This window comes from Gnatocerus cornutus, chromosome 5 (genome assembly GCF_029298725.1).
Source record: "Gnatocerus cornutus isolate USDA-ARS CGAHR chromosome 5, icGnaCorn1.1, whole genome shotgun sequence".
NCBI classification, from domain to species: Eukaryota; Metazoa; Arthropoda; class Insecta; order Coleoptera; family Tenebrionidae; genus Gnatocerus; species Gnatocerus cornutus.
Genome location: NC_142237.1, coordinates 10046126 through 10055868, shown reverse-complemented (window position 1 = coordinate 10055868; position 9743 = coordinate 10046126). Strand labels below are relative to the sequence as shown.

Sequence of the window (9743 nt, the reverse complement as noted above, 5' to 3'; positions counted from 1 at the left end):
GAGGCGCCACTGTACATTCCCAAAGTGACGTCATTACTGCAGTCAACAACCTTGCATAAGAACTAGAGTGTACCTTGTTCTTAGTTTCCAAGGTGTTAATAACAATACTCTTGTGTAAACAAGTCTGCCTATCAATGATTAAAATCCGATACTCTTGCCGCAAAAGAATGCCTTTGGTTTCTTCAACACCACTATTGTAATCCGAGCCTGTAGGCGCGACGGTCCCCTTTATTATTTTTTCTGGTTTAAGGGGTGGCTTTTCGGAAATCTCGCGCCAATTTGGACGAATCGGGGTTGGTGGTGGCGGCGGCGACGGGTCGATCCATACAACACAAGGTCTAGCATCATGGTCGATAGCGACGACTACCGATACAAAGCTTCAGTAACGAGTCGAAAGCTCAGGAAAGAGCTTCAAACAACAACCACGTTTCCATTGTAAACTCGTGAGTAATAATGTGCCAACACTGCGATTTTTCGGTTCATCACTCAAGTCGACACATGAAAATGTGAAATTTTTTGTGACTGCTTGTAGGAAATTTAGCCAACACAAAGAGTGAGTATTTCAAATTTTAACTTCCGGTAATTAACTCAAATATTGTTGAATAATTTAAAAGCCAACGTGCTGCTATGCTGACAATGTAAAGACAAGAAATTTACACAAGAACTATGTTGTAATTACTAAAGCGCCATTAAATTAATAAGGATCGGATACTTGAGACCGGTTTCACAATATAGAACGCCATTTTATATTAAAACCGGTTTTTTCAAATGGTTGGGCCTAATTGGGAGGCTTTTTAAGGGTAGACTTACAATAGAGAAACGACGCTTCATCATTCGTGGAACTCAATGGTGGACATTCAATGCTCTTTTGGAGATACCATCAGGTTATGTTATCCGAAAATCGTATTTTAGATTCTATCAACAATTGCTAGGCAAAAATTATTAATATTAATATTATACCGTATAAAAAATTTCTGTCCTGATTTTAAGAATAAATTTTGATCATTATTTGTCTTTTTAGGCATATTTCAACAGCCGGTGAGTCGCTTCAACTGAAATATGAAAGTTATTTGATTGAATGTATGCAGATAAATTACAATTTTGAGTAAATTTTTACATTAAAATTCTAGAAATCAGTATCGTTGTATTCTACCTTTATACCTCTATTTAAATTTGTTGCAAAATCGATTCCAACACCATTCAAAGAAGTACATTATATTGATCATAAGAGTTCTTTAATCTTACCTTTAACGTAAGCAAAGAGAATAATATTTACTGTCCTTTATGGAACTGACTAGTAGGACAATGAAAAGGAAAACAAAATAATGTATTATTGATTAGAGGACTTAAAATAGTTAAAGTGATATAAAATGAATAGTCTGCCTATAATAATGTCCAAAGAGGTAACAAATAATTATATATTAATTTTTCTGACCGGAGCGTTATTATTTCCCAAAGTCCGAAAAATCGAGGAAAATTAAAAAGTGAGTGCCAGAAATATCTTATTTCCCGTGACTTATATATTTATCTACTTATTTGATGGATAGGTCTGTTAGTAAGTACTAAAAAATTATATTATTGATTTTAAGTCTTTCATTATTAATTTTACGTATAAAGTTTACTCATTATAAAAACTTTTAATTGAAAACCCCAAAAGCCTCTGTTCGGTTTTAATTCAATTCTTAAAATTGAAAACTTCTGACTTTTCCCCCCATTTTGGAAAGTATTATTTAAGCCAAGCAGGTACCTAAATTTTGCTCTTTTTGTAACACGATTATAGAGACGCTGTATAATCTAAAGTAGACACCGATAAAGGCCTCATTTTACCCAACGCCCGCGAGATTAAAATTACGCGGTTTTAATTGTCGTTTGCATGAGACTAATTTATAAACTACGAAAAACAAGAACTTGACTCTCCACAAAATCGCAAATTAACGTCAGCGCTAGAAAATCGCTCTATGGTTCAGGTCGGAACGAAACTGAAATGAGTTTTCAATTTAATTGGCAGCTCAGGCTTTGACTAACTAAAAAATGCAGTTGCTTGCAAAAGCTAATCATAGAGGAAAATTTCAAACGTGACGAAGTTTTGACTTTTAAATAAGAAAATGAATATTTAATGCCACGTTAGCACATTTTGCAGATGGTCAAATTTGTTGGACGACTCTAATTCCGCTCCAAAAATGAGAAACGAGCTTAAATATTCAACAATATTTAAACCTGCTTTTTGTCCTTTTTGTCTCCAAAATTGATTTTCGTTGCTTGAATCCACTGCGGTGTTCTTTTGTCACGCGTCCTTTCCGTTAACCTTTAATAAATCTTTTAAGCGTCCGCAACGCTCAACAAATCACCGTGATTGCTGCCAATAAAACTGATTTGCCTGTTCGTGCCAATTATACCCGTTGAATATTTTTACATTTCTGATTAACCAAAAATAGACGAATCTCTGTATTGATCGCTAATATAATTATTACCTACCGATTATATCTTATGGCGGTTTAACGATGACATTAGCGTTTATTTCCGTGCCGCCGCCGGCGCATTCTTACGTCTTTTAATTCGGATTTAGAACAACCAAACTGCAGAAAGACGGTAAATTATTGTGCTGTAAGAAATCGATGCCGCTGCGGCCTCAGCTGATCCGTTCAAAATCGTAACAGTGAATCCCGTTCCCTATTCAGGATTTCCCAGATCCACACCTCTGTCGGTGATGCGATATGGGATAGGATCTAAAGTTTAATTGCGGTTTTGTGAGCTTTTGATACTGTCATCAAAAGATCAAAAGTGTGTTGTTGTCCCGGCGCATCCACCATTTCGACAAATTACGACAGCTCTTTATGTGGCGGTCAGATGATAACAGAGACGAATTTTGCACAATACGTATTCCTTTATTTACGTGCAGCTGAAGGAGCAGGTGTGCTCGCTATTTTATTGCTGCTTCGTAAAAACAGGAAAAGTAACATAAACTTGCAATAAAATTAAAGCAGTTTTACTCAAACACAATTAGGGAGTGTCTAGGGATGTCACGACAGCAAATTGGATCAATAAAAGTCACTTTTAATATCGTCTAAACTATCTTCGCACGCGTCATTACTTAGGATTTAAGTAAAATGTTTATTATAGGAGTTGAGACATTTTCCAACGAATTATGACATTCACACCGGTAAATTACGCAAATACGTCAGTTGAAATCCCTCCAGAGGTGAGCGTTCTAAATCTGAAGAATTTCAAAGTTGAACCACTGATTCGAATTCCGTCGCGCCTCTGCTTCCGAAAGAAGTGTAAGCGAATTTAAATCTCTCACGTAAGAATTTGTTATTAATCGTCGGATAACGGTTTATCTATTTTTTCTGCAAGAAAGTTGGAAAAATAAAGTGTGGCTGAGCTGGCTCTTGACATCCCATAAATTGAGGACTCGAAAGGAAACAATTCTTCTCTTCCGGTGCTCCTTAAGAATTCGTGGGTGTACTTGTACGCTTGATTCATTGGAAAATATAAATTTAGATAAAGTTGAATCAGTGTGACAGGATATTTTTGAACAAACGACTCAGGGGCCATTATTTATTTAGACTTTAGTTGCGAAACTGGTGAATAATGCAGTTTGGGATTACGTGTGCTCCGACTAATTACGGAAGTAATTTAATGGCTGCCACTACATGCTTAAAAGATCTATTGCATGTCGGAGGTATATATATGAAATAAAAAGCTTCTGTGGTAATCGTATCTTAATACTCCTTTAAACGACTCTTTCATGTCTCCAATACCATTAAAGCAACACACGTTACTCTTTGCAATTTAATCTCTTGAAGTTTCTATCGTTGGTTTCAACCCATAATATTTACCGGCGTTTCTATTCAAAGTTAAAATTGAAAGTCGTTTTCAGTTCGAAACGCTATTTTTGTTCGTTACATCGATTCTCACGCAGAATTCGAAACTTAAATGTGAATACTATTCCGTCTTATCACATTACTAATTCAATGGCAACAGTCAATTTTCAATCAATAGGTTATTAGTTTGAAATGCAAACACTAATGGCTTCGATATTCAATAGCAATAACAATGAAGAGAAGCACATTTAACGAAGCAATTTTTTTAATCTCATAAATGTCGGTTTGTTGATCAAAAACTTACTTTTCAGCCACACAGGATCATTAAATTTGTGGATAGATTACAGGAAAGACGTTATTTCCATTTACTCCAACATATTTGATTTGATCACTTGAAACTCTTTGACAAATATCCTCTTGAACCGAACGTTCACGTCGCAGCAAAAGGAAAATTGAATACACCACCTGGGTGCAATTCAAGATGTTTGTTTTAGATGTTGCTACTGCTGAAATGCCAACAGGTAATCAAACGTTACAGTCCAATATGATTTGGCTTGTGCATTTGCATTTGCAAGTGCTGATTAATACTCTCAAGTTTGCAACAAAATTAAAGGGACAGGAAGCTAGAGAATTGGAATTCTTTTATTATTTTTTTGACCTCTATACCCTTGTCTCACCATACAGAGTTGAGCAACATTTGTGGCCATCCCCAAAATTGTATGAAAACATGAACTGGTATTTTTAAAAACGTAAAAGTTTCCCGTGTAAACTTGGATATTATTAAATAAAAAAAAAACATATTTTTGGTGTCAAATTTACGAGAAAATTTGATGGTAATCCTTTCATTATGAATATGTACAGTTTTAAATTTTTTATCGTCAACATGTTTTTACCCACTGCAAAAAAGCCTGTAAAAAAATGTGAGCACAAACCCATAAATTCGTTTTACAATGCTTTGTCCGTTCAGATGGACTTCGCTGTTATGATGTTGATTTGCATATTTTCATGTATTGTCACTTTTATGCCCGTGAACGAATTATTTCTGCAAAAAGAGCCATTCTACGAGTAATTCATAGATGAGTCATAAATTCTACTGGCTTGTACACTTTTAATTTTTTGTTGCTTTTCTCCATTAATTAAATGCACACGTTACTTTTAGTCTTTTTTAATTTACAATTGTTTAATCTTTACTAGCAATAAAGTGTGGAATTTATTTATTTGTGCAAGGCGACCAAACAACACCAAATTTTAAACGAAATTGTGTTGAAACGTTTTTACTACATCGCAAGTACCGAAGTAAACATTTTTATCGGTGCATTACGTGATATTCAAGCCTTTCTGCACCAGTTCTAATTAAATTTAACCTACATACAATAAAATTGTCTTATTAGTTACCGTTGTCTTCATAATTGAAGGAGTTTGACTGAAAGTTGGTTTTAATCATAGCGGTGTAAACTCCGGATTATAGTTATTTAATGCGGAAATGTCTTGGCTGAAATCTTACAAGTCGACATAAACACAGAAATCCTTAATCCTTCTTTAAGTCAAACTGTGTCAATATCGGCTTAACTGTCATCACATGTCTATTGCCACTAAAAAAGTACTTTTTCAATTGTTCTCTACTATTTTTTTAATTAGTATCTCTAGTACAGTCACAGATTTCATGTAAAAACTCTAAAATAGCCCAATGAGTTGCTAAAACAAAATGACATTTAAGTTTTTATTAAACCCGATTTCACTAATGGATTTCATGTTCATATCCGCGTAGAAACAAAATATTTCCAACTTAAATTGCGTGTTGTTGCTTTTAATGGACTTTTGTTAGCAATGTTTAAATATTTTATCAAAGCTGAGTCTTTAATGATCTAAGTTCAATGTAACCAAATAAGGTAGAAAGAAGTATTCGAAATTTCAATAATTTTAGAAGTCGTACGATTGAATTTTGCTGAAGGATGAATAAAATAATTTATTAAAAGGAATTACTAACATAAAATAAAATCCCTGAAAGGCTACATTTTTAGCAAAATCCTGTTTATTCCGTGAAGCATGGAAGAGGAACGAAATCCTGTTTGGCATTCCCAATTTCTTTTTCAGTTCATTGCGAGCTCTAAACAGAGCACATTTTTTTCTCCTGTAATCAGACAAAATTTTAATAAATCTCATTCCTACGTTTTCAATGTTGTCATTTCGAAGAGAAATTTAATAAACAAAGGAAAAAACTGAAAACTAACTTTATAATTGTTTAGAATTACCGTGTAAAAAATACATTTTATTTTCCGGTGGACTTTTAGATTGCAGATACAAAGTGCACCTTGAAGCAGTTTTACTAAAACATTCAGGTTCATATTTACGTTTTGTTGTGCTCACTATCAGTTGCTTCTTCTTTTATTTTTTCCATGTTGAAACTCACTACAAATGCAACAACAATTGTTTAAATAAACTTGTCCAGAGGCATTTTACCATTTATTTATTCTGTTTCAAAACAAAATAAATTAAATAAAAATAACTATTTGAATTGAAAAACTGATAAAAACGGAGTTTTGTGCAAACAAACTTTAAATACACAGAAACTGATTCTTTAAAAACAAAAAAAACTTTACTGACCTTTTAAATTTGGTGATAAAACAGCAATTTTTGCAACAAGTTGCAAAATGGTAATATTTTACGCACTAGACGAGGTTTGTTCAACGAGGCAAGGCTTTATTTATACAACATGTCGCGTGCCTAATATCCATTTCGCACGAGTAGGAAAGTAAATTTTTTTTACAATTACACCAAAATGCAAAACTTAACGATAAATACTTTAAATGACAGTTCTGACAAATATTTTAAAATTGCCACTTCACTTGACAGAATTTCCGCGCTACGTTTTATTGTGTTTTGACTTACACGCACTAATATGAGCACTTTTACGTATTTTTGTCACTTTTTCGCACTTGGATTTAAAAGAATGTCATTTCGAAACTAAAACTGCAATTAGAATATCAACTTCTTATGATAGCAATTGTAGAAAAAATAATATCAGAGAGTGGATGTGGACTATACATTATGTAGAGAATTTCGTCCGTTTCATTATTAAATTAAATTTGTTCAGTTCGCGTTCCCTATGTTATACCATTTTATGTTTTTGCGTCACATTAACAAACTTAATAAACGCAGTGTGTGTTAATTTTGTGTAGTTTTGGAGTTTCCAAACTCGAATAAATGCCTGACAAGCTTGTTAAAATAATTTTGTCAGTGACAATATTTTAATAAATTTACTCTTTCATAAACAGCGATAAACCCAAACAATACTCTAATTAAAATGCGTGTTTTATTATAAATTTCGAGTAAAACAAATCTGTATTGTTCGCTAAAATGCATGAAAAAATAAAACTAGTTTTGTTCGAGTGTTAAAAATGGTGGATGCGCCCAACCCGTTGGCGTCAATTTAGCCCTGAAACTTTCACACCTAATAAAATCTTTTTGTCAATATGCCGTGATTTAAATAAATTTGCATTTTAATATTGTGCTCAAATGGATTTCCAAAAATATCTTTGAAATGTCATTATCAATAATTCATTGTCTCAAGACATCACGAATTTATATGCAGTATGTAAAAATTTCCTGAAAGTAACGTTGTATCTCTTTCGACAAAAACGAATACCAAATTAACACCGTGCGCAACGACATCGATTTTACCAGCACAAGCAACTGGTTAAGTCGGAACGGCGACGCCTCGACCCCGACATGACGTCATGACGTCCCTACAGGTTGGTTTCATTCATAAACGGTGCCCAATTCTTTAATAAATCGATAGAAATTACCTACTTCCTATCGCTACTGGTCTGCGATTACTTACCGCAGTGACAATAGAAAGAAGAATAAATACAGTTGCGTTTGGGTGTCTGTGTTTATCGATCCGCGGGTAATGTGGTAGATTAAAACGCTCTTTGTTTGATGTTACTGCTAAAACAGTTTATAGATTTTACTTCGAGTCTATTTTCTCACGTATCCAATAAGGCTTACAAAGTTGAGTGTTAGATTTTGTAATATTATCTGAGGATGAAAGGATCGTCTTACTAAACTAACATAAGACGTAATTAAAATGATTGTGAAGCGAAATGGAAAAATGTTCGGGCTTCGCTGTCAAGCCACGCTCATAGGAATGACATGTAACTATTTACATTTGTGTGGCGCCGTAGTCGTTTTATTCTTGAGAGGTTTTAATTACTTCAAGGAACTTCCAGGATCTGAAAAAAACTGTAATTTAAAATTACAATTTTTTCTTATCTTACTTTAAATGTTTCTTGAAAAATTGTTTTCATTACAGGATATGTGTCACGGAACCAATAGAAAATAATTTTTTTTCTTTTAAAATATTTGAATTTCACTCTCTACTTTGTGCTTTAATTTCTGCTCTTTTATTCCACTGATATGCACAAATTATCTCATTTTGTTCTGACATTAGAAAAATTATGTGGGCAGCTTGTATAATACATTAAATTCGTAAAAATAAGGACATATATGTATTTCATACCTCATCTCTCTTTTGAGAGTTGAATTTAAAATATTATTAAAAGCAAGCACTTAGTAAACATTTTAAAAGAGCATCCACTTACCAAAAAGGAATGTTTTAACTGAATAAACACTGGAGATATGAAGTTTCCAGTTCACCCCCAAATCTATATTATGCCTTTTAAAGGTTATTTAAAATAAAAATTCAGAGCCATATTTTACCTTATCCAATGCGCAACTTTCAGAGGAGAAAAATTGATATCCAGGCAAGTTGAAAAGATTTTAAAACGATTGAACTTCGAAATTTTTTGTCACAACGAGCACCTTCATATCTCCTTAAATTAAAAGCTTTTTAGATTAAACTGAAAAAAAAAGATTCATCCATTTCTAACGTGTTTTTTGTGAATGTTTTTTATGTTTTATATGTCAATCATGAATTTACATCGCTCCCTGAACATATTCTTTGCGAAAAACGCCCAAGTATTTCTGGAGCTTTTATATTCTGAGTTGTGCGCGAGAAACTATTTGTAAAACAGTCCATTTCTCTTTAAATACACCGCCTCAGACGCTTAAAAATGACTCGATTCACTTTACGAAAATATCCTGGCAATAAACGAGGCAAACATTAACACACCCTTCTGCTCCAAAAATTTTGTAGATTAAACCTCCCTTGATTAAACGTGAGGGTCTTACAAATTATCTAGAATTTTCATTACGTGGCGTATATCGCACGCTGAACGCACATAAAAATAAGTGTAGCTAAAGACCCTAAATAAAACTTATGGAAGTATTTATTTCCAGAAATAAAGTTCTTTTCTATATTAAAACGTTTAAATCAATGATTTTATTGATTTTATAAAGCGAGACTAGATTTGTATTCATATCTAATACTCAATTATCCTAAATGGTTTATCAATAGATTTGATTGTTTCATTTGATGTCTGCAAGCGACTAAACCGTCTAACTTACGATTGGTTCAATGCACAGCTTCTAGTTTGCATTAAGAATGACTTCAAGTGTGACACCGTTTTATTGTTTTATTAAGTTTTCAACATCGCTCACAGTTTTGTAAAATATGCATTGGCCCCAATTTTGTGTAAATCAATGATAATTTGCGCCAATATTTTTTTACATAATTAATGTTTCAAAATCAATGTTACAACTGTTAAATTTGGTATATTTGAACTTCGTTAATATTCAAATGTGTACCTACCCTAAAATTTGATACAGATTGCTATCAATTGGAGAGGATACAGGTGCACAGTAGAATGCTCTTTCAATTACGATTACGCCAATTTGTAACGTGCGTAGTGATTTAAATTTTTATCTCTCTGTATAAATTATGACGCCAAATAAATATTTGATCAATTTCAGCGCTTATCAAACAAAATCAAACTCGGTTAATTAAGAAACTAATTTATA

The 9743-nt window shown here is 33.1% G+C and overlaps 1 protein-coding gene across 1 annotated transcript in view; it reads left to right on the top strand.

Moving 5' to 3' along the window:
• The first annotated feature begins 330 nt into the window (after window positions 1-330).
• LOC148174308 (solute carrier family 7 member 14) overlaps window positions 331-9743 on the top strand; it is a 43351-nt gene continuing 33938 nt past the window's right edge. The window contains exon 1 of the mRNA XM_088035361.1: window positions 331-553. The gene's annotated coding sequence lies outside the window, so the exon portion shown is untranslated. The remainder of the gene's footprint in view (window positions 554-9743) is intronic.